Below are 24,827 nucleotides of genomic sequence, written 5' to 3'. Positions count from 1 at the left end.
CTTCAAAACCTGGAGTAGATGTGGCCACCTCTCAATCTTGCTGTGATGCTCCCTTTCCTGTTACCCAGAGGGATGATGGGCTCCCTCACCTGTATTCTCATGGCGCTCTGTTCAGACAGGCCATGTAAAGGCTGTGGTATCTAAGACCTATGTTGAATTTTTTTTTTCTTATGTCTGGCTTGCTTGTTGAACTCATATCTGATGCATCAATGTAACATCAATGCCTAAGACAATGCCTGACTGGTAGTAGGTGCTCAATAGGTGTATAGTGAATAAATTAGTAAGTTAATTCATGAGATATATCAAAGGAGCCTCTTTGATAAGGTTTATTCCCCTGCGAGCAGTATACAACATTTTTTTTTTTTCTTTTTTCAGCCAAAGTAATCAGATTCCAAAGTTGGAAGAGATCTTAGAGGTCATCTATTCCAAAACCAAAATTGAGCTTTGGAGTACGTATCATGATAGACTGGGCTTTCCTGGTTGGCAAAGAATGAATTGCCTTGTTATGTTTTGATTACTTTAATGATTCTGTGTCAATAGATTAAGAGAGAAAATAGGAGAACCGGGACATGTGAGAGGGAGTGGCAGGGAGAAGCCAAGGCAAAGTTAAACATTTACAAAGGGGCTTATCTGGCCAGGGAATGGTCACATACTATCCTAATGACCCCTGGTTAGTACTTAGCCCCTCCCCCAACTCCAATACCTTACCCGGCTCTGCTCCTTAAGTTTTTCAATGGATGGCACTTGTTAACGTTGAGCATGCAATAGCCCCTGCTTACCGCTCATGCCCGCTGCCTATTATCTTCTGGCTCCTGACTTGGTGTTTCTTTCCCTACACACATTTATACCTCACGGATTTATCACATACATAGCAAGCACTGAGTTTTTGGCTGCACACACGATGCTTTAGAGCAGTGCTTATCAAACCATGTCTGGTGAAGGACTGGTTTTTCAATTTCTAATCACTCACGGATCTATGTGTGGTCCTACTGTGCATCACCAGTATGCACCCCAAACCACATGAACTTTGCCTTGTGGGTTCGACAACACCAGAACTGCTCATACTCTTGCATGCCAAACAAACAGCAAATTGTTATAAAATTTTCCAGTGTTTACCCTCATTTTCTACACTTATCTCATCACACACCAGTAACAGGTCATGGACTGGCACTGTCTCCAGACCAGAGTTTGAGGAGCGGTGGACTCTGGTATCCATTGGCCTGGGTTTGAATTGTAGCTCTATCTTTCTCAGGCTTTCTGGGTCTCAGTTTTGTCCCCTGAAAAATGGTGATATTTACAGCAGCCCCATGAAGGGCTGTTGTAAAAATGACATGAGTTTGTGCATGTAAATGGCTGAGAACAGTGCCTGGCATGGAGTCAGTATTCAATAAATGTCAGCTCTTATTCTTACCACTTGACCTTTTCTCAATCAGGAACACTCCCTTCACTTCATGGTTACTGACTCTCACAGACCAGAGTCACGGGGAGTACAAGAGAGAGAGAGGCTGTCAGGATGGCCTGGGGGAGGGGAGCAGGATATGTGTCTAGGGACTAAGAGGGTCTCTTCCTCTTTCCCTCTAAGCAGCAGTGGGGGTTATTTTGTGCCTCCATCAGTAGAAGGAAAAAGGACCCATTGTCCTAGGCGTGAATGGCTGAAGTTGAAAAGGTATATTTTTTTCTGGCTTAGAGATTCCTGGTGATTTTCTCCATTTTGCAATGAAGTTTTCACCTCTGGATGAAACTCAGTGTGTCCCAGAAGAGATAAGAATGTTTGCATAAAAGACAATAAAATCACCAGGCACCATCCTGGAGAGAGCAAGTAGAAGGACTCACAAATGGGACAGATTTAAGGGCCACCTACATCTTCATTACGCAAATACTCCAGTTCTAAAAAGGACGCTGCCCTCCCCCCACGCCCTACCTGATACAGATGACAGAGAGAAGTCCAGGATCAGAGAACAATGGAAAGATAGCTTAAAGATATCCTCCAGAAAGCTGACTGTGTTTGTTTGATTCACTGATAAATTCCCAATGCTCAGCGCTCAGCAGATCAGCCGCTGCACCCTAAACACTCCATAGAGGTTTGTAGTATAAAGGAAGTCACCTGGTTTCAACTCCTGTTCTACACATCTTCCCACCTTTGCAATTATGGTCCCTATCTGTACAGCAATGCAGAGTTTAAGAGCCCCTTCATATCTCCGATCTTATATATTTGCAATGATCTCACTTATTTCTGCTTACTTCCTAGTTTTTAAGAGAACTTCCCTCCCCAAGCATGAAAGCCTCTTCCCCTATCCCTCCTCAGGCAGGTCAGGGACTCAATTCAAGGAACTTATTTTCTGAGTGCCTAGTGGGCACCAGGCACTCCAGCTAGACACTAAAAAGCAAAGGAGAACTGAACAGCCAACAACTCCAGCAGGTAGCAGTGACTTGAAGGGCAGGGAAAGGAAGCTACCACATGGATTTCCTTCTTTTCCTTCTCAACACAGCACTCAGAGCATTTGCAGAAATAGATGTGACTCACATGGGGACTGACCACACAGCTGATTCACAAGATGGTCTGCCTTGGTATTAATGGTAGGAGAGAAGCAACTGTGGGCACTTCCTCTGGCACAAATCAGAAGTAAACAGTGGTTTATTCAGGAAAATATTAGTCATGCCCTCCCTTCTGCTAGCAATGGCTGACAATGGAAATGATGGATGCTGACTTAGAGTACAGAGATTGCTTCTTAATTATTTTATGCGATTAGTCAGAAGGACTGATTCACTAAAAGCCTTGCTTTAGAGTGAGTTGCCTTCCCTGTAGTATCTGAAGCTCTGATTTGTTAGAAATAGGAGTTAAATAATCTCTAATAATTGTAAACTCCCCTCTTTAAGCCAGAGATTTGGATTGGTGATTGTAGGAGGTATCTATGGGCTTAATTCAGTCATTGTCTTCTTAGAAGATGGAGAATGGATATGGTTGTATTTTGTGGTGGCACTGACTCATGTAGACACACTCATGCTGAATTAAATCCCTAAAAAAATGGAAGGTTGGGATGGGGGATCATATATATATATATATATATATATATATATATATATATATATATATGTTTTAATATATTTGATTTTTTTACAGAGAGGAAGGGAGAGGATTAGAGAGTTAGAAACATCAATGAGAGAGAAATATCAATCAGCTGCCTCCTACAACCCCCACTGGGGATGTGCCTGCAACCAAGGTACATGCCCTTGACCGGAATCGAACCTGGGACCCTTCAGTCCGCAGGCTGATGCTCCATCCACTGAGCCAAACCAGCCAGGGCAGGATTATATTTTTTTTAAAGGATCATCCTAGTTTTCCATGGCTTAACCAACTGACTGAGGATATATATTTATTTCTCCAAATGAATTGTTCTGCCATAATGAAAATTCAACTATGAGAAAGTAATTTGAGTTCCTCTGGGTTCAGTTATACAAGGGATATTCCCTCATGAGGTGTGGGTAAAGAAAAGAGGGACAAGCATATTCTTATGTCTACTACAAATCAGGGGCTGTATGGATAGAAGTTCACGTAATGCTTCAAATTCTTCTGTAAATGAAGAAACAGATGTTCAAAGTGATTGTGTAACTTACCCCAGGGTCAAGCAGCGAACAATATGTGGTATGTGATGAAGTCAGCATTTGAACCCTAGGACTATAGGCAGCTTCATCATACTACACTGCCCCCCAAAACCTTCATGTGACTCAGTTGGTATCTCTCTTTATCTTGTAATGATACTCAGCTAAGTACAGGCATTGGATAACTAGGAGAGTAGGGGTGAAAAGAAGAGAAACAGATGTTCCATTCTTCTGCCTTCCCACCCAGCAAAGTACCAACTTTGGAAACGGGTTACAATCTGTCTTCTTAGCTCCTAAGCCTGGGAAATGAGCACCATCAACCCAACTCCTGCTGAGCCTCCAGGCTCCAACAGCCCTTTGGTCAGCTCTTGCTTCTCTCCCTCAGTGATGCTTCAGACCTTGACCTCTCCCTTCTAGCATCTTGGCAACCTCTTCTCAGCGGAAAACCTTGCCCCTGAGATCCTCAGAAATGAACACCTCAGTGCTCTTCCATGCTATCTCTGTCCACTTCCATTTTTTCTTTCTCTTCTCCAGGCTGAGAAGGCGAGGTTTTCCTCCACACAATCGAAACTAATTCTTCCTTATGTGCTCTTGATCCTACCTCTTCGACTGGCAGCTCTGGGATCTGCTCTATATAGTATTCTCTTTCTCAGATTCCCAAATTTTCCTTCCAGCTGCTCCCTCCCACTCCACCTTTTGCCTTTCTCAGTATGCACTCATCAAAGAACACATACTCTGAGACCTGTAATCTTCTGGGAGGGGTGTGGTGGGCTGGGATATCTCCCAGGAAGCAAACTACTTCTTTCCACTCTGGTCAATATAAAACTGCCTTCCTCGTAGTTTTGCCGAAGATTGGCCTTGACACTGCCTATGTCTTAAATTACCCTCAAATTGAAGGGAGATAGCAAATCTCTAGGTGCGATTAAGAACCTTTTAAAGGGGCAAGGTTCAGAGGGAAGGAAAACGTCCTGCACAAAACCATACACAGTTATGGTCCTTTCAGCCTTTTGTATTCAGGGCTGTTAATCAGCTCCTTGCCCAATGGAAGGTGTGATATTTGTGCACATGCTAATCAGACTGTGCCAAAAGTTAGGCTCACAGGAGACTTAGCCTTCTGCAAAGTAAACACGGGCTGTTATGGGTTATCACCCCAACTACAAAGAGTTCTAAGCTGAGCCCTATTGATCCAAGGAGAAGAGATAAAACCTGAAGGACTTAGAGCACAAGCTCTTTTGCTCAGGGCAACTTCCCGCTCTCCAGTTTCACATTTCACAGCATCATAAAAGGAACTATGCCCTAGCCCAGGTGAACCCAGCTGCCACGGACACTGCCAATAGTGACAGCTTCTGCGAGGCTGAGGGTGAGGCGTACCTACAGTATTGGCACTGTGAGAGGAGCGGGGGCTGTGCAACCGGGCAGGTCTATTTCTGCCAATGTGGCTGCCTCTCTTCCACTCTCGTGCCCGTCCACCGCCATGATCAGTGTACACTGAAGTGTGTACACATTTGGGCTGGTCATGTCTCCTTGCTGAACGGAACTGTTATCATTATAAAATCTATTATTGTTTTATATCTCTAAGGGTACGTCTTGCCTTAAAGTCAACTTGGTCTCTGTCTGAAACAAGTAGGCTTTCACTAGGTGTTCCTGTGGTATAGCTTTTCCTGTCTTTTCACTTCCAACTTCCTTTTAAATACGTTTCATAAACAACAAATCAGTGCATCTCTTCTTTTAAACCTAGGCTCACAGATTTTGTTATCGAACTGGAATGAGCCATCTCATCACAGTTAATGTGATTACTAATAATATTGGGCTTGTGTTGACATCCTGATATTTGTTTTCTCCTTGTCTTATCTCTTTGCCCTTGATTTCTGTTTTTCCTAACTTCTCCTGGATTAATTATGTATTTTAAAAAATTATTCCATTTTATCTGTACTATCTTTTGGGAGGGATTATCTCTATCCCTCAGAAATTTTGCTCTTTTAGCCCCCAACCCCAGACAGCATCAAAATGTAGCAAATGTCTTGAGTGGAAACCTGTTGGATGCTTGCTGTTGGCTCCTTTTCCTACGGGGACCTTGTGTACTAAGTATCTCAAGGCTATAGATTTTGCTTTGCCTTCGCAGGCCAGCCTCAGCCTCCATGTCTCCCCAGCACTCAGCTCAGGCTCCCAGGGCTCCTCTAGGCACCAACGCATTCTACCCCCTCCCCTGTGACTGTCAGACTAACTCTGTTTTCTCTTTTTCCTCATTGGAGACCATTGGCCTAGGCTCTTTGGCCCCTTGAGTGTGGCTCTTCCTAAGCCTTAGGAGTACCCTAATTAAGTTAATAACAATGTACCTACCTATATAGTTTAAGTTTAAAAAATTTGGCTCTCAAAAGAAATTTCAATCGTTGTACTGTTGATATTTGGCTCTGTTGACTAATGAGTTTGCCGACCACTGGCCTAGGCCAAGCCTGAACTGGTAAGAAAATGACAGGCACCCTCAGCTCACCTAAGCAGGACTCTCGTCTCTACAGTTCTAGCTCACCCAGTCCTCTTAGCTCCCCTAACTTGCCAATGTACTTAAAATTATGATTTGGGGGATAATTGATTATTTTAATTTTTTCTAGCCATTTCACTTGGAACATGGCCTATTACTACCTCCCTAGAAATGGAAGTGCCATTATCATTGAAGTTACACATCTGAGATGCAGAGGCACATGTTAGAGGCTAAGCAGGCAGGACTAGGGTTAAATAGCTTGGTTTGAATTCCTATTCTGCCATGTCTTCGTTGTTGGCCCCCTGGCAAGTGACTTAAGCACTTGGCCTCTATTTCTACTCTTATAAAATGGGAGTAATGATGAAGCTCATCTCACAGGGTTATTGTGAGACTCTGGTATCAGAATACATGTCAAATATTTCACCTAATAAATGATCGAAATGCTAGCTATTATTAGTTAGTATTGATGATGTCAGTTAGGGGTCCTGGAAATCAGACACCACTGGTATGAATTTGTATATCTTATTTAATCTCTTATGGCTCCATCGCCTCATTGTGAAACACTGAATTAGTAGTAATCTCTCTGAAGGGTTTAATTTCTAATTTTGCAAGGGCTCAGGTTTGAATCATGGGGGTTGTGAGCCAGGAAGATTAATCCACTGCGATCACAGCAGTTCTCAAATGCTGGTCCATAAAGCAGTGTTGTTCATGAGCAAGACCCATGCCATGGTTTGACTCTGAGCTGGGGTCTCAGATAAATGTCTAACTTGCTCATGAACTTGCAAATGAATGAATAGCATTCAGGGCATTGTTCTCATTCTCATTACATGAAAATAGATTTCAAACAATGGTGTTCCAGATCGGGTTGCATATTTTAGTTCAACTTTATGTGAGAGTGTTGAATATAGATGCCCAATTTCAAACAAGCATAAAAAAACTGCATACTCTAATACTATCATCTGTCAATGCATATTGAGATTTTTCTGTATTTTCATATATTTGTGTTAGTTTACCAGCTGTATTTCTTTGTGAAAGACTGTCTTTTATTCTAAGATTATATTCTCCCAACTTTTCTAAACATTTAAAAAGATTATTGCTTTATGAAATGAAGCTAGATAGTAGCTGTGTTTTATCTTAAATGATTTCATTTAGCTAAAATAAAATTATGAAAAACTTACAATAGTCTCTTAGTTAAAGAAACAAAACTTTTTACCCATCCATATTCTCTGCAAGTCTGAGAAACACTCACTTGGGTGTATCATCATTGAGACTCTGCCCATGCTTTGTTTTTCTCTTCTCAGAGAAATGTTGTAACACTTGCCAAGTGTCTACAAGTCTGAATCTCAAATTTTCATTTATACTTTTATAAAAAGTATAGTTGTAGTATTGCCTTTTTATGAAAGAATTTACATGAGTGGTATTCAAAGTTTTAGAGATTGTCAAAAATTGTAGAAGTATTAAATTCAAGCACCAAGTATTCACTTTTTTATATATATAATACACACACACACACACACACACACACACGTATATCAGATATCACATGGTTGACATTTTAAATCCCTTGGTTACTAATGAGACAAACTGAGGCACAGGGAGTTTGAAAGGCTTGCTTGAAATCTCATGATTAATGTTGGAGTCTGAAGAAAAAAAAACTCCACCCAATTCCATGAATTCCTAATGTTTTCCAGGAAAATACATGGTCTCTTTTCTGTTCTGAAGGCAGGGCAGATGTGAAAGGAAGTCGTCTCTTTCCCCCCACAGCACATTTCTTTCCAGCCCCAGAAGCCATATCACAAAATTGCCCTGTTCCTTTTTCACTCCTGAATCCACATCAGGCCCCTGCCCCATCTGTTGGCCTGGAGGAGTCCAGCCACTCGTTCTCCTCTCTCGAGGCCACCAATCAAAGGTCCGGATTCTAGCACCTAGTTCTTACCGATGTTTCCAGGAGGTGCACAGAAGACATTTTGTCAAACTTGCCGTCCGCCTCAATGGCCTTCTATTTTTTCTGTCATCAGCCCAGACTGTTCATCTGGTTCGTGCATACTTTGTGGTTTTTCTCCTGTAGAACTTGGAGCCACGGCACTGCAGTCAGTTTTCAAGGAAGCAGTGGATTGAATGTGACTCTTTCAATGAAGCTCAGAATCACAGCACTTACTTGTGTCTTGATGTTGACAGCCGCATTTTTCTGGAAGGACTTTCTGGCTGGGGTGTGTTTTATTTATGGGGGCCTCACACGATGACAAAGTTCTGATCACTGGAAGTCAACTACCACACACTGGGTCCTCGAAGGTCCCCTTCTCGGCACTGCAGGAACTGAGAATTGTTGATTTTCAAGCAGGAGTGTCAACATTTATTTGGTGCAATTCCTTGTCTTTGAGGCAGTAAGCTATTATTAACCCCTTTGGTCAATGAGTGAGCCAACTGACCTAAACCAAGATAGTTTCCCCAAAAGATCCAAAAAAAGTAGAGTGAAAAAAGGAAGTGAGGCTCCCTTGTTTTTAAATATTATTAGTGATGAACCCTTTCTCAAAGAAAACCTTACATGGAAACCCTATTTTTAAACCCTTATTTGTTGCCTGCCTTCCTCACTGGAAAGAGCTCTCTGAGGATAGGGGCACAGGTTGACTACGTACCATTTTGACACTAAGTTACATGATCATGTTGACCATGCCTGTCTTATCTGAAGTCTCATCCCTTCATTCTAACATAGCACATAGTACTTAATAAGCTTCTGCTGAAGTTAATGTGTCCTGGATTGGAAATCATGAGTCCTGGGTTCCAGTCCCAGGTTCAAACATATAGTGGGTGTAATACCCCTATGTGATCAGCAAGGAAGGTGCAAGCTTTAGTAGGCAACATCCCAAGTAACCGCCATTAGCGTATGTTCTATCATCTCAGGCAAAATGGTTCTCGAGAGATTTCCATAGAAGTTCAAAGTTAATTAACGGTCCCAAGCTTTCATTGACACAGGGGCAGCGTTCGCCTTCTAACGAGGAAGGGTTATCTGAGTCAGGCAATCCTCAGGAAGACAGCGAGGGCCTGTCGCTGGGAATGCTCCGTCAACTCCCCAGGGCAGTGTGTTCCCGGGGAAAGAATGCTGGGTTGGATCGTCTAATCCTGGCCTGTCAATTAATAGCTGTGCCACTTACTCTCTCGGAGACCAAGACTGCTCGTGTGTATCATGTAGAATATGATTTGATCTTTCCTATCAGATCCTCATATTTTCTCTAAGTTCGCTGGTAATTATGCAAGAATTAAAAACTTATTTTATTGTAACGTGTTAGGTGACAAAAATGTCTGCTGCCACATCAATAGGAAGGCAGCCCAACATAGTGTAATTCATCCTGATGGCTGGCTGGATACCAGGTCCTGGGATTGAGGGGCCGGGTGAACCATATAAGGAGCTGACTTTTTTGTTTGTTTGTTTTTTGTTTTAATTGCTTAAAGTATTACAAAGGGTATTATATATGTGTCCTTTTTTTCCCCCCGCCCTTGACAGTCCCATAGCCTCCCCTATCCCCCAGTGTCTTATGACCATTGGTTATGCTTACAAGTCCTTTGATCTCTTACCCCCCTCCCTCCTGCCCCTCAACCCTCTATGAAATGGGTGTAATAACAGTTGTTTTGCTTTCATTCCCAAGATCAAAAGTGGATTCCAGATGTGGATGTTGTTTAGGGGGGAGGAAGTACTATATAAATATGAGCCCTGAGGTGTCGCATACAATCCAGGTGGGGCTCTTAAGAGTCCAGTTTGGAGCCCCGTGATAAACATTCAGGGGTAAATGAATTTCTTTCTTCAATGTGACAAAGTTGCAATGGATAATTGCAACTGTATCCTACACTGGGAAATGCCAGTATCCTCCCACGATCTGTGTTTTGGGGTGCTCTCCATTGCCATAGCAATGTGGCTCTTGGGTTCTGACTTAGGTATGCACTTGTACCTTCCACTTTTACCAGAGGATTGGGAGGCTGGAGAATGTAGAAATCAGGAGTCCAAATTTCAATGAAAACCCTTTAGATCAGCCAATTACTCTGCCTGTGCCTCAGTTTCCTCATCTGTAAAATTAAGGACTGGGTTTTAGTAATCTCTAAATTTCTTATGAGGTTTACCTGCTTTATTTCATGAGTCACCTCTTATTTCCCCTTGTATCCAGTGAGAGCTAAAAGCCTAAAAACCCCATTTGCTCCCACTGCTCATTGGCCAGTTGTCTTTAGCGGTCAATGAGATGGTTTTGGTGTCTGGGTTAACCTGAATAAAGATATACCGGTTAACTGGAATTCCTTTCTCCGCGGTCCTGGGATTGGAAAAGTGTCTTAGAACTGTTTTCCGAGTACCCGATCCCTTGACTGAGACCTGAGGAAGGGGTCAAGCCCTCTTGCAATGAGTAGTCTCCAAGCAGCCTGTCCCAGTGACATCAACCTCATTCTATTTGGAACTATGATGCAGCCATCTTTAAATGGTTCACACCTGTTGTTACTATATGCGTGGTTGAGGCTCAGATGCTTTGACATCAAAACAAGAATGGTTGCTGGGAGACAGAACAAAGATGTCGCATTCATGGACAGTTGTGTCAGTATTGCAGAATGCTCAGCAATGTTTCAATTCAAATAGCCTGAAGGCACGTCAGGGAAACCATCTAATGAAATACAGATATCAAAATGCATCTACAGAGAAAACCTTCGACTCTTACAGTCAAAGGAGGCTGGAATAACGATCAGGCACTTTAACTGCCATATGCGATTCTTGACTCCCCTTCACTACATTCTAGCCAATGATGTGTCAAACTCCTGTTAAAATATGTCCCCTAGGATGGGAACCTCACTTTCTCAGGAGATTCTTCTAAAGTCTAGACAATTCTATCAGCTAGAATGTGAGTCCCTATAATGGCCCAAAGTCTTTATGACCTTCATGCGACAATTCCAGATGTATCCCCGCTGACGCAGAGCCCACATCCAATCCTCCTTCCACAGGGAAGCTCTCAGTCCTTCCCAACTGCACCTTTACCCTAAGACTTTTCCCCCGAATCTAAACATATCCTTCTGTAACTTCTCATTGGACATGATTTCAAATCCTATCCTACCTAGGACAGTGACCATAATCACCTAGGGAGGCTAAGTCCTATTGTTTATTCATTCAGCCAGCCATTAAACACTGATATCTTATGTGCATGCTGTAAGCAAGGCACTCTGCAGGATATGGAGATGAACCTTATGTCATTTCTTTCTGCAGGTTGCCTCAACTTTGTCAACTCTAACTTGCTGTGTGACTTCAGGTGAGTTGTTTCACCTTCCTGAATCTGTTTTCTCATTTCTAAAATGTGGGTCCACTGAGCAGCAACACAGGGTTATTGTAAGGATCAAATACAACAATGTATGGGAGATATTAGAAAACTCTGAAACACCATATGAACATGGGCATCCTGATTAGAGGAGAGGGGAAGATGATAAGCTGTCATATTAGAAAGAGCTCAATATCATAAAAGAATTGCCAACAATGTATTAAGATTGATGTATCAAATAAGTGTACACTTAATGCCCAGGAAGCCTTCCTAAGCCACATCCAAATGAGGGCTGTCTGTAAGGTGAATTTTCAAGCAGACAGAATTAACCCACAGCAAAAGGAGTGATGACTCTAGGAGAGAAAGGTAGAAACTTTTTTTTTTTGTACAAGATTCCAACTGGAGAAATGACTGCATTCAAAATTCTTTCCATGGGACAAATGGAAGCAAAGTACTATGAAAGGTGGCTTAAAAATAAATGCATGTGTGTGTGCCTGTCTCTGCCTGCACCTGTGCATGAGCCTTTTTAATAGCATTCATGCTACATGCTCCCACTCCCACAGTATGTACCCTAGAAAAGCCAGTGGCCTGGCAAGAGCTCCACAGGCTACTTTGGGTAACTCGTGGTCTCCTCACTGGAATGGCCCTGGATCTGGGGTACAATCCTAAACATGGCCTCCGACTGAATTTGTTCCCATGGCAGGAGCCAGAGCTATCCCCAGGGAGACAGAGGGTGGTAGGCAGATGACTAGATAATGTACTTTCTAAATAGGAAGACTTTTGAGAGAACAAAAGATGATTTTAATAATTGTTCCAGGAGAATAACCCAGGCAACCTGAGATGTGAGGTTCAGGGAATGAGCTTTAGAGTCTGTATAGACCAGGTTTCTTCTTCATCTCTGTGTCACTTTGGGTGAGACACAGAACCTCTCTACAACTCTTTCCTCATTTGCAAAGTGGAGTTAGTAATACCCATTATAAAGCTGTGACATACTGTGGTGTAGAATGGCCTCGCTCAGTCATGACCTTCTGTAGGCTTGTGAAATGTTGTTCTTATCTCTCTCTCCCTTCTCTCCCTCCTTCCTGCCAGCCTGCCCTCCTCAAGTCCTCAGCTCTTGAAGCTACGGCCAAGTGTGAGCAGAGACACGCTGAGTCTATCTGGGGCCATCACTGCAATGATTCTGAGTTGCAGACTCAGGTGGGACTGAGGCCAGGAAGGAGGGAAATGCCGTGGGAAAGATGTCAGCTACAGGTCAGGACACTTGATTTATCGGAATGTGGACATTTGGGGAAGTACAGCATTGCTAATGGAAAAGGCAAAGGGAAATAAAAACATAGGATGTTGAGATTTATTCAATCATCCATTCATTCATTCATTCATTCACTCAAAAAGACTGTGTGCCCACTGTGTCTCTGACCTTGTGCTAGGCATGGGAAATGTGGTGGAAAATGCATAGGACAGATGAGGATTCTGCCCTCATCCAATTAATGACCTAGAGTTCCAAGAATCCTGAGCCTAAAGAGCTCCATGAATCTAAACAAGGAAGAAACTCTGATATTTTAGCAAGTGTACGTAAAGCATTTTTTCTGGTTGCTGACATTTGTTGATTTTATTAACCAAATCACAGAGGCATATATGGCAACATTTCACCCTATTCTGTGGGATAGGGATTTTAGGACAAAAAATTGTTATTGTTAAATGCTATCAGCTAACGTTACAGCCTCTAATCCAAGGAGCTGGCAAAATATAGTGTTGTTGTAAATAAAGTTTTATTGCAACAGAGCCACACCAATTTATATGTATGGTCTGTGGCTGCTTTTGAGCAGCAGAATTGAATAATTAGTAAAGAAACCCTCAGATCCACAGAGCAAAATACTTACTATCTGGCTCTAAGACAGTTTCCTGACCCCTGCTCAGAGAGGTCCGGAACACAAATGTGTACTAAAAGCTCTGAGAAGTTTTGTGCTGAAGAAACCTTCTAACTTTGTTTAACCAAGCACTTCTGTGTGAAGCAGTTTCTAAAATGGTCCATTGAGTCCCACCTCCTGGGACTCCTACCCTTGTGCAATCCTCTCCCTCTGAGTGTAGGCTGAACTTTGATTTGTTTTTTTAAATATGTATTTTATTGATTTCAGAGGACGGGAGAGAGAGAGAGAGACATCAATGATGAGCAAGAATCAGTGATCGGCTGCCTCCTACACACCCCACATTGGGGATTGAGCCTGCCACCTGGGCATGTGCCCCGACTGGGAATCAAACCATGACCTCCTGGTTTGGCACTTTGATTTTTAGCAAATAGAATGTGGAAGGGTGATGAGGTGTCACTTGTGAGTTCAGGTTAGAAAAAGGCCATGCTTTCTGTCTGGAGCTCTCTGTTTCTCTCTCGCTCTAGGACCTCCAGCTACCATGTCACGAATATGCTCAGGAAGCCTGTGGTGAAACCCAATGGGTGGGATCCGAGACCTGAACAGCCACATGCGTACACTTGGAAGTGGACCCTCTGAGTCTGCCAACAGCCATGCGAGGGAGCTTGGAAAGAAATTCTCCAGCCTCACTGAGCCTTGAGATCACTGTAGCTGTGACCAACACCCTCGCTGCCACTTCATGAGACACCCAGAGCCAAAGGCATCCTGCTAAGCAGGGACCAGATTCCTGACCCCCCAAAACTGTGAGGCAATAGGTGCCCATGATCTTAAGTTGCTAATCATTGAAGTAGTTTGTTGTAAAATAATAGATCATTGATACAGCTTCCTAAAATAGTTGGTCATTGATAACTTTCTATACTCTTTCCTTTCACCTCCTCTCCACAGATGACCCATGGCCTTTTCTCAGGTAGCCACCTGTCCAGAGAATGGAATTTGAGAAATAACAGTGTAAGGTATTAAATGACTATCTTCCAAATGTTCTAAACCAAGCATGTCAAACTCGCGGTACATTTTTTTAATGTCCTGAACTTGGATTAAAACCCCAAAGAACTGGTTTACTGTCTTTAGATGAATATAGGAATAATAGGTAATCTTCAGACTAAAAATTTATTTAAATTAAGGTTCCTACACCACTATAAAAAAAGAAATACAACTCTGGAAAATTATCAGAAATAACAACTATTTCATCTTCTACCCTCTGAACTCCATGTTTTCCAGGTTCTATAAAAAAAGAATATAGAGCTGCTGGGCTTTAGAGATATGTTACTAAGCACAAACATCTCCTCTGCATCCTCGCCGTAAGACATAAAACAATGCATCACTGTTGTCTATGAGCTCTGGGGAATGTCTTGGTTGTCCTGAAACATGCTTTGGCTTCTGACTTAGGCTACAGCTTACTCACAGTTTCATGACGTTGATCTTACTGACTCGTGAATCACACGGGCCAATAATGTGTTTTACCCTCATACATTACCATAAAGCCTTTTTAATTGAGCTGGTTAAAAACAGAAGGGACATGGGCTCAGAATAAATGATTCTGGAGAGTTTAAATACTCAGCTCTATCTTTTGTTACCAGTAGATGTTGAAAAATGGTCACCAATTTCAATGATATTATTGATGTTGTTATTATTATAGAAGAGGGTATGGGGGATAAATGGTGATGGAAGAAAACTAGACCTGGGATGGTGAACACACAATACAATATATAGATGATGTACTATAGAGTTGTACTCCTGAAATCTATATAATATTATTAATCATTGTCACCCCAATAAATTCAATAAAAAAATACAGAAAAAAATCAATGATATCTTAATAGTAAATTTGTCTGTAGCATCTATTTTGTGCTCAGGGTTGGGCATGCATATGAGCTCATATCCCTGTCAGTGAGGGATGCTAGCTCATTCCTAAGTGGGCCCCATGGCAATTAAAAAAATGTGCACGTTGGCCATAGACATGAGTGAGTTTGAATTCTAACTTCACCACATGCTGGTTGTTTGAACTTGGCCAAGATGCTCAGTAACCCAAGGCTCAATGTTGCCATCTATAAAAGGTATAAAATCATGCTTTTGAGAATTATGAAATACATAAAATGTCTTGCACAGTGGCTGGCTCATAAAAGGCATTTAAAAATGATCATTTCTTTCCCTGCTTTACTCCCTGACATCCTAGACTTACTCATCCCAGAAGCGCACTATGAGGTCCTTTCCTAGGTGGTGCCTGGATGAGCTGAGTCTTTGCTCTCCTTGTGTGTTGGTAGCTGCTCATCTTGCCATTGTTGGATCCTTGTAGTGCAACTCTGGTTACTCTCTAATGAGCATGTGCTTTCTGTGTGTGACCTGAAGGGTAGAGAATTTCAGCATTAAAAATGTATTTTTTATTTTTTATTTTTTTTCAGAGAGACAGAGGAAGGGAGATGGAGGGAGAGAGAGAGAACAAAACATTGATCTGCTGCCTCCCACACGCCCCTACTGGGAATCACACCGGTAACCTTTAGACAATGCCCAACCAACTGAACCACACTCGCCACGACAAATTTCAGCATTTTTTTTAATGAATTATTAGGGCACTCAACAGTTAATAAAAATCCTAACTTTGAGGATATTTACTAGTTGAAAGGTTCTTGGGAAACAATACAGAGAAAATGTAAGGGTCAGCAAACGATGGCCCTTGGACTAAATCTGGTCTCCTACCAGTTTTTGTAAGTAAAGTTTTATTGGAACACAGCCATACAGTTGTTTATGTGGCTGTCTGTAGCTGCTTTCCCAATACAATGGCAGAGCTGAGTAGTTCTAACAGAGGCCATATGGCCCACAAAGCCTAAAGAATTTTCTCTCTGGCCTTTTACAGAAAGTATTTGATGACCCCTGATCTAAAGAGTTGAATGCTGGAGGCAACTTTAGGGGCTAGACTCCTAAAGGTCTGAACTGATAAATATTTTTGTGTAAGTAAATGAGACTTGAGAAAACAGTAAATATCAGAATTGGGAAAGACTGGTCTGAAGTATCTAGAACTATGATGCAATTCTAGAAAATTTAGCTAAGGTGGAGGGGAGGAGAATATAGGCATAAAGTCAGGGATTTGGGGTCAAAAGACATGAATTCCTTTCACAGATCCGTCACTGTCAAGCCTTGTGACTTTGAACAAATGACTTTTGTTCTTGAAGAATTTGTTCTTTTAAATGCAAAAATAAGGATTGTAGTAATTTCTCCTTTATAAAATGTTTCTAAGAGTCAAGGTAAAGTACTCTACAAACTTTAAACTTTATAAAATTTTTTTATACAGTTATGATTCATAATAGACACCTGAAGTATGTTTGCTGAATGAATTGAATTAATACCAGAATCACATCTCTAAGATTGCTGGCAAATCTCCAGGATTACACATCATGGTCTATGTTGCTTTAACAGTCAAGTATGAAAATTCATCCTTGCCCAAAGTCTTAATTATATTTTGTTTTTAACTGAAATGGTATTTTAGGCTATTAAATTTCAGGTGAAATTCCAACATAGACATTTTCTAATTCCTGTAGACGGTGTTCCGTGTATAAAATGTGCAAAGTATTCACTCCATACTGATTCATCGCCGTAAGCTTAAGCCGCCTTTACTTTCCTGCAAGGCCTATCCTATCCCTGGGTCTGGAAAAACCAGCCTGTCTCAGAACCATGAGGGCCATATTGAATAAAACCTTCTCCATTCTTCCTTAGACCTAGGGACAGGGTGATACCCTGGCAGCTTAATTAAAACTCTCCCTGTTTCTACCCTCATGACTCTTCTGGTGTTGAAGAAGGTGCACAAGGCTCAGCATGTTGATTGGTGGGTGTTCACAAATGATATCTCTGGGAAGGCCCAAGAAGGATCCTGTTGTTTCTACAACAGGGATGGGAGGAGAGGGAGAATGAGGCAGTTAAGATAATGATAGAGAAGGAGGTCTGCCTTGAGGGGGAGAAATGGTATAAATGTAAATGAAAAATTACTATTCTGGGAAGACCCTGGCAGGATTCCCAGATTTCCCTTTGTGTGAATGGCATTCAGTTCAATGAGGTTCCAGCCTGTGACGGGCTCCAGCTGTGATTAGTGCCTGCCATGTCACTGACTTACTCTCTGCCACTTTTAACCCACACATACTGGCACTCAATCTGCAGTCACTGGTGATTGGTGTCATTGTGACATCAAATGTCATAAAATTGAAAATTTCCTGGGAGCGTGGGGCAGGGAGGAGTCAGGGTGTCCAGAGAAAGACACTTTAGGAAGACCTTTGCCAAGTCTCACAGCATGCACATCCTCTCCTCTTTGCCTCATGCACCTTTATCTAAAATACTGTACAGAGGTAAATATTCTAACCATTTTACAGATGAGGAAACTGACACCAGGACACGATCACTCAGATTGGGTAGAGAACCCAATGTCTATTGCTGTAAACAAGATGGCAGCGTAGGTAACATCGGTACTCACCACCTCCCACAACCACATCAAATTTATAACTAAAATACAGATCAACCATCATTTAGAACCATCTGACACTGGGCTTAATGAAAGTCCTAAAACTAGAGAATTAAAGAAGAAAGCACATTGAGACTGGTAGGAGGGGCAAAGGCAAGAGAAAAGCAGTTATCTACAAGGGAGCACCCATATGACTGTCAGCTGATTTCTCAACAGAAACTTTGCAGGCCAGAAGGGAGTGGCAAGAAATATTCAAAGTAATGAATCCCAAGGACCTATAACCAAGATTACCCAGAAAAGGTATCATTTAGAATTGAAGGTCAGATAAAGAGCTTCATAGACAAGAAAAAGCTATAGGAGTTCATCAGCACCAACCCAGTATTAAATGAAATGTTGAAGGGTATTCTTTAAGAAGAGGAAGAAGAAGCAAAAATATGAACAACAAAATGGCAATAAATACACATCTATCAATAATTGAATCTAAAAATCAATATAAACTGATAAAATAGAAACAGAGGCATGGAAACACAGACTGACAAATCTCAGAGGGAAGGGAGAAGAGATTAACCAGAGATCATTCATATATATATAAGGCCTGACGCACGAAATTCATGCAAGAGTAGGCCTTCATTCCCCCAGCTTCCGGCACCGGCTTTCTTCTGGCACCTGGTACCTGGGCTTCCCTCTGGCCGCTGGCAGGCACCTAGGACCCGGGCTTCCCTTGCAGCCCCAGCTTCGTCTGGAAGGTTGTCCGGAAGGACATCCTGTCTAATTAGCATATTATGCATTTATTATTATAGAGATATATGCATTACCTATGGACACAGATAATAGGGTGGCAAAAGCCTGGGGTACAGGGGAAATGGGTGGGGGGGAAAAGGAGGACCTCTGTAATACTCTCAGCAATAATTTTTTTAAAGTGTTTATTGCTTCATTCTTCTCTCATTTCCTCCTTTCCTTCTTTCTCCTTTCTTCCTTCTCTCCTTCCTTTTTTAGACTTTAGAATTGCCTAAATTCCACCGATTAGTCCATGCTAACAAAGCCATTTTCTCTTGGTGGTGTCAGAATTTGGGGTGGTTGGAAGTAAAAGCATGGTGCCCACTCATCACTAAGCCAAGTACCAAGGACTCCATCACAGAGAGTTACTAAATTCTACATCTGGGTTAATTTACAAAGGAGAGTTTGGTTAACTTTTTCTATAAAGGGGTAGATAGTAAATATACTAGACCTTGTGGAATATACTAGGCCATTTGGTCTCCTTCACAACTACTCAGCTGCCCAGTTGAAATTCAAAAGCAGCCATGGACAATCTGTAAATGAATGAGCATGGCTATGTTCCAATAAAATGTTATTTACAAATTCAGGCAGCTGGCCAGATGTGGCCTATGGGCCACAGTTTGTTGACCTGTACTAGAATGCCTTCAGCTTTAAGTAGCTGCACTGGAATTTCTCTGCAGTCTAAGGCAGATAGGACAAAAGCAAGAAGACAGCCTGGGAAACATCTGGGAGGCATTAGTGCCTCCAGAGGGTTTCAGCTTCCCTGTCCGTTGTATTATGAGATGAAATGGATAGTCATGATGGCCACAAGAGCCAGAACAAAGAGCAACTGCCCTTGTGAGGCTAAGTATGGGGAGGTCAACTGATGAGCCTCAGTGATCAGGGCCAGACCAGCGGTTGAACTTGGGGTTGAACTTGAGTACTTGAAGAGACATTAAAGAGAATATAAACAGGAGGCTCTCCACAGTGGTGGTGGTGGTGGTAGAGGCATCTAGGGAACAATGTGGGGATAGAAGTCAGGCCATTTCAACCATCTGCTCTGACACCAAAGTCAAACTTACTTTGAAGGAGAGCATGTACTACTTTGCCCCATGTTCTAAGCAGCCAAGACATGTTCATCTATCTGTCCAATCACCCACACATTCCCTCTCTGACTTAATCATCTGTACATTGACATTAGTCGTATTAACTCTTTATCATGCATTAAAGAATTGCTTTACAGGTCTATGCCTTTGAGAGGCTTAGAGTCTAATGGCATAGGACTGACATGGAACTAACAAATGCAGTAACAACTTGTGGGTGCCATGGCAGAATTTTATATACTAGTAAAGGTGCACAAAGGAGGCACAGGGGTCAGAATGCCGGAGGTCAAGTACAGGGCTCATCCACATCCCAAGTCTGTCGAGGGTGATAATGACTCAGATGCAGCTTATGTTGCTTCTACTGAAGTGTGTCCTTGAACTAGTAAATAAGCAAGGTAAATGCTTCCTTGGTTGCCATGGAGATGTCAGGAAGATCAATACCTTCTACAGAGAGTAGATATCCTACCAGATTAGAAAAGCAAAAAAACCTGAGACCTTGCTGCCTTTTTGAAAAATATGTTTCTATTGCTTTTATATAGTAGAAAAGACAGCGAGAGAGAAACATCAGTGTGAGAGAGAAATGTGGGCTGACTGTCTCCTGCACGCCCCTTACTGGGGATTTGAGCCTGAAACCCAGGCATGTGCCCTGACCGGGAATCGAACCAGCAACATTTTGGTGTAAGAGACGATGCTTAGCCAACTGCGTCACATTGGCCAGCACTGCCTTTTATACCATCAGACTTCAGGAGATAGCCACACCATTCAGACTTTAACGTGTTCTGATACCATCGAGCCATCATCAAACATGGCCACACTCTTTCCTACCATTCCATGAGTTAGTCATGTGGAATAAATAAAGTTAGTCATGTGGAATAAATAAAGAAAATTCATCTTGGTGTTTCTTTTCTGAATACAGCCCCGTAAATGTTAACGCTTTTTATTATCAATGTTAATATTAATTACCTACACAGCTAATGTTTATACAGGGCCTTAGCATTTAAAAAATAATTTTACATCCGTCATCTCTTGTTTTCTGATCCTCACAGCCATCTTATGAAACTAAAGAAAGAAACTGAGGCTCCTAGACATTCAGTGGCTTAGCCACGTTCTCACAGCGAGGGCTGAATCTGAAACCTGGTTTCCCAATTCCAATTTCTGAATTCTTGAGAACCTATCATGCCGATTTCAGCTATCTTGCCCCCCTCCCTTACAGCTATTAAAGGAGCATAAGGAAGTTTTAGTTTCTTAAGATAACACAGAAGGGTGGGGGAGATAGAGCTCGTGAACTTAACGTTGGGCGGGAAATCAATGGCTGGGGATTTGTTCTATCAGCTTCAGCCCTCCAAATGGGCAGGGTGCAGGAGTGGTCATAAATGGAAGCTAATCCTCTCTCAGGCCCTGGGAGGTTGTAAAATGAAATCCTAAGATGGTAGGAAGATTTTGAAATCTCTAAGGAGCAATGCAGCAATTTCACTGTTTGGGGCAGAAAATGAGCGCTGGAATTATAAAGAATGACAAGTGAGCATTTCTAAGCATGCCAAGTCCATATTAAATTCTTTGCTACAGAAGGAGAGAGGGGAGTAGGTATAAACAGAATGGATTTCTTACAGTTTAACAGGAATTTTCACATTGTTTACCCCAATGAGTCTTACCAAACTTTTAGAGTGTTATTATTTTAAGTAGTAGTATCACCACTAGAGTAGATGGGAAAACAGACTCAGTGAAATGAAAAACTCTAATATTCAGTAAGTGAAGGAGCCGAGGTTTGCCTTATTCCTAGTTTGATGAGAGACCCATTCTCTTCTTGACTTATTCCTTTCTCTACAGAAAAGCCTGTTTCTATTTTTCCAGATAGAAGGAGGTCTCTGGCCCCCATTCTCATTGCTATAGGATAGGGTAGCATGCTAGATTACCAACATCTGCACACAGTCTCCCTGAATAGCCTGGGCATTCCCTGATGCCTGACACACACAGAAGAGACCCTTGTACCTGTTTGCCCTGGGAGTGTGAGAGTGAGAAAGTGATCAATCAATCAATTAATTAATTAATGGAACCCAGGCCACAGTACCTCATGAGCAATATCATGCCTTTTTGTCTCCTCAGGAACCATTTTTGAAACCCTTTAATGTCAGAGTTAAAAGAGGTCTACGGAGGACGAGAAACCAAGATGGCGGCATAGGTTAACGCCGGAGATTGCTGCCTCGAACAACCACTTCAAAAAACAACTAAACAATGGAACGGACATCATCCAGAACCACAGGAAGGCTGGCTGAGTGGAAATTCTACAACTAGGAAGAAAGAGAATATCATACCCAGACTCAGAGGAGGCGCAGTGCTGAAGTGAAATACTCAGGTGCGGAGTGCACGCAGAGCGGGCTGGAGGTGGAGGGCGCAGTTGTTGTTTTCAATTCGGAGGGAGTTTCAGACTCTGAGCTCCAGATCCGGGCGAGTCTCTAGGGACCCAGACTCAAACGGGAGAAGCGGGACTGTCTGGCTTCGGTCGGAACTCGAAGGCAGCTTTCTCTCCGAGGTTTGCAGCGGTTGCTGGGACTCTGTGAGGCAGAGCCCCTAGGGATGGAACTGAGAGCAGTCATAACTGCTCGCTCCAGCCCGCCCTGTAGATCCCCGGGGACACGCCCCGCCCAAGCCCTGCACAGAGCCATTTGCCGGATAGCCTCAGGCAAACGCTAGATTAGCACCGCCCTAGAGATCCAACACAGAAGCTCTTCCACTGCAGACACAGCGGACTCTCACAGCCAGTTAGCCTGGAGGTCAAATCACCCCTGGTACTGCCGACAACAATCAAGGCTTAACTACAACAAGACTGCGCACAAAGACCACTAGGGGGTGCACCAAGAAAGCATAAAAAATGCGGAGACAAAGAAACAGGACAAAACTGTCAATGGAGGATATTGAGCTCAGAACCACACTTTTAAGGTCTCTTAAGAACGGTCTAGAAGCCACCGATAAATGTAGTGAGATCCTCAAGAAATCTAATGAGACCCTCGATGTTATGATAAAGAACCAACTAGAAATTAAGCATACACGGACTGAAAGAACAAATACTATACAGACTCCCAACAGCAGACCAGAGGAGCACAAGAATCAAGGTAAAGATTTGAAATGCGAAGAAGCAAAAAACACCCAACCAGAAAAGCAAAATGAAAAAAGAATCCGAAAATACAAAGATAGTGTAAGGAGCCTCTGGGACAGCTTCAAGCGTACCAACATCAGAATTATAGGGGTGCCAGAAGATGAGAGAGACCAAGATATTGAAAACCTATTTGAAGAAATAATGACAGAAAACTTCCCCCACCTGGTGAAAGAAATAGACTTACAGGTCCAGGAAGCGCAGAGAACCCCAAACAAAAGGAATCCAAAGAGGACCACACCAAGACACATCATAATTAAAATGCCAAGAGCAAAAGACAAAGAGAGAATCTTAAAAGCAGCAAGAGAAAGAAACTCAGTTACCTACAAGGGAATACCCATACGACTGTCAGCTGATTTCTCAACAGAAACTTTGCAGGCCAGAAGGGAGTGGCAAGAAATATTCAAAGTGATGAATACCAAGAACCTACAACCAAGATTACTTTATCCAGCAAAGCTATCATTCAGAACTGAAGGTCAGATAAAGAGCTTCACAGATAAGGAAAAGCTAAAGGAGTTCATCACCACCAAACCATTATTATATGAAATGCTGAAAGGTATCCTTTAAGAAGAGGAAGAAGAAGAAAAAGGTAAAGATACAAATTATGCACAACAAACATGCATCTATCAACAAGTGAATCTAAGAATCAAGTGAATAAATAATCTGGTGATCATAATAGAATCAGGGACATAGAAAGGGAATGGACTGACTAGTCTTGGTGGGGAAAGGGGTGTGGGAGATGCGGGAAGAGACTGGACAAAAATCGTGCACCTATGGATGAGGACAGGGGTGGGGAGTGAGGGCGGAGGGTGGGGCGGGAACTGGGAGGAGGGGAGTTATGGGGGGAAAAAAGAGGAACAAATGTAATAATCTGAACAATAAAGATTTAATAAAAAAAAAAATAATAAAAGAGGTCTACGACCCTAGACCAACCTCATATCGCAGACAAGCAAAATGGAGCCACCTTACAGAAGCATCTTGCCTAAGGCCACACAACTTTGCTCAGCTCTGTAGCCATTAATCATCCCTTTGTAAATATGTGCAAAGATACAAATGTTCAGGGGGTTGACAGGTTCAGGGGGGAAGCTATTCATGGTGCCTAGGACATGCACTAGGGCTAATCATGCAGGGATGGCTGAAGGAAGGAGAAAATCCATGCCTGGCAACTGATTCTGAATGTCTGTCCTATTGAGAACAGTGAGTCCTATCATTATTGCCAGGAAAGGCAGGATGTGTCTGGGTCTCCATTCTAGAGAGGGATAACTTTTATGGATCTGTTGACTTCTCAGTTCAGGAAGCCCTGACTGGCAGGTACAAGTCTCCCTACATGGATTTTAAAACCTTCCCCAAGCCATTTGTTTGGAAAAATGTTAACAGACCTATTGTCTCTCTATTAATGGAGATCGAGGTTGGCTGTACTGTACTCTTCTGCTTTTTGGTCCCCACACAATCCTAGAGGACCCAGCTTCCCCCTTCAGAAAATTACTTACCTTCTCACAGACAAATGCAAACACGGGGCACTCCCATCTCCGAGGGGCTCATCTGGAACAAAGCACTCTCTGTGTAAGTACCCTCAGCCTGTGGAATCTGACCCTATCTCCAGGTATATAGTGCCAGAACTGAGTTGAATGGTAGGACACCCAGTTGGAGAATGACTTGGATGTGGGGGGAACACTCCCTTCCTGACACTGGAAATGGGTGCAGAACACTTACCTCCCAAGCGTCATGCAGCGGTAACAAAAATCGGCCAGGTGAGAGGTGCTCCCACAGCACAGGGCCCTGAGAAAAGAAAGGAGGAGAAGAATTAAGTGAAAGAAAAAAAAAATGGATGGCCTAATATTTATTGATCCCCAGGGAAAACCCGTAGTGGGCTATGCCATGTTACAGCAAGACAAATTTGGCATGGAGATATCCTTCACTAGAAAAAAAAAAAAAAAAGATGTCTTCAGTTTTGTCAAGATTGGGCTTGGACCAATGAAGGCTGTTCATCTGGAGTCCCTGAGACACATGTGGAGACAAAGTCTGTTTATGGATCTCTCAGGAGTTATAACGCCAAAGGCACTGGAGCTGAAACCAAACTGGGAAGA

At 42.5% G+C, this 24,827-nt stretch overlaps 1 long non-coding RNA gene across 1 annotated transcript in view; it reads right to left on the bottom strand.

Moving 5' to 3' along the window:
• LOC118670596 overlaps positions 1-24,827 on the bottom strand; it is a 471,897-nt gene that overhangs the window by 38,754 nt on the left and 408,316 nt on the right. Inside the window, exon 4 of the long non-coding RNA XR_004972399.1 lies at positions 24,454-24,519. This is a non-coding gene — a long non-coding RNA (uncharacterized LOC118670596). The remainder of the gene's footprint in view (positions 1-24,453; positions 24,520-24,827) is intronic.

This window comes from Myotis myotis, unplaced genomic scaffold, assembly GCF_014108235.1.
Source record: "Myotis myotis isolate mMyoMyo1 unplaced genomic scaffold, mMyoMyo1.p scaffold_m19_p_16, whole genome shotgun sequence".
Taxonomy (NCBI): domain Eukaryota; kingdom Metazoa; phylum Chordata; class Mammalia; order Chiroptera; family Vespertilionidae; genus Myotis; species Myotis myotis.
The sequence above is the reverse complement of the archived record's forward strand: the minus strand, read 5'-3'. Positions and strand labels throughout refer to the sequence as shown.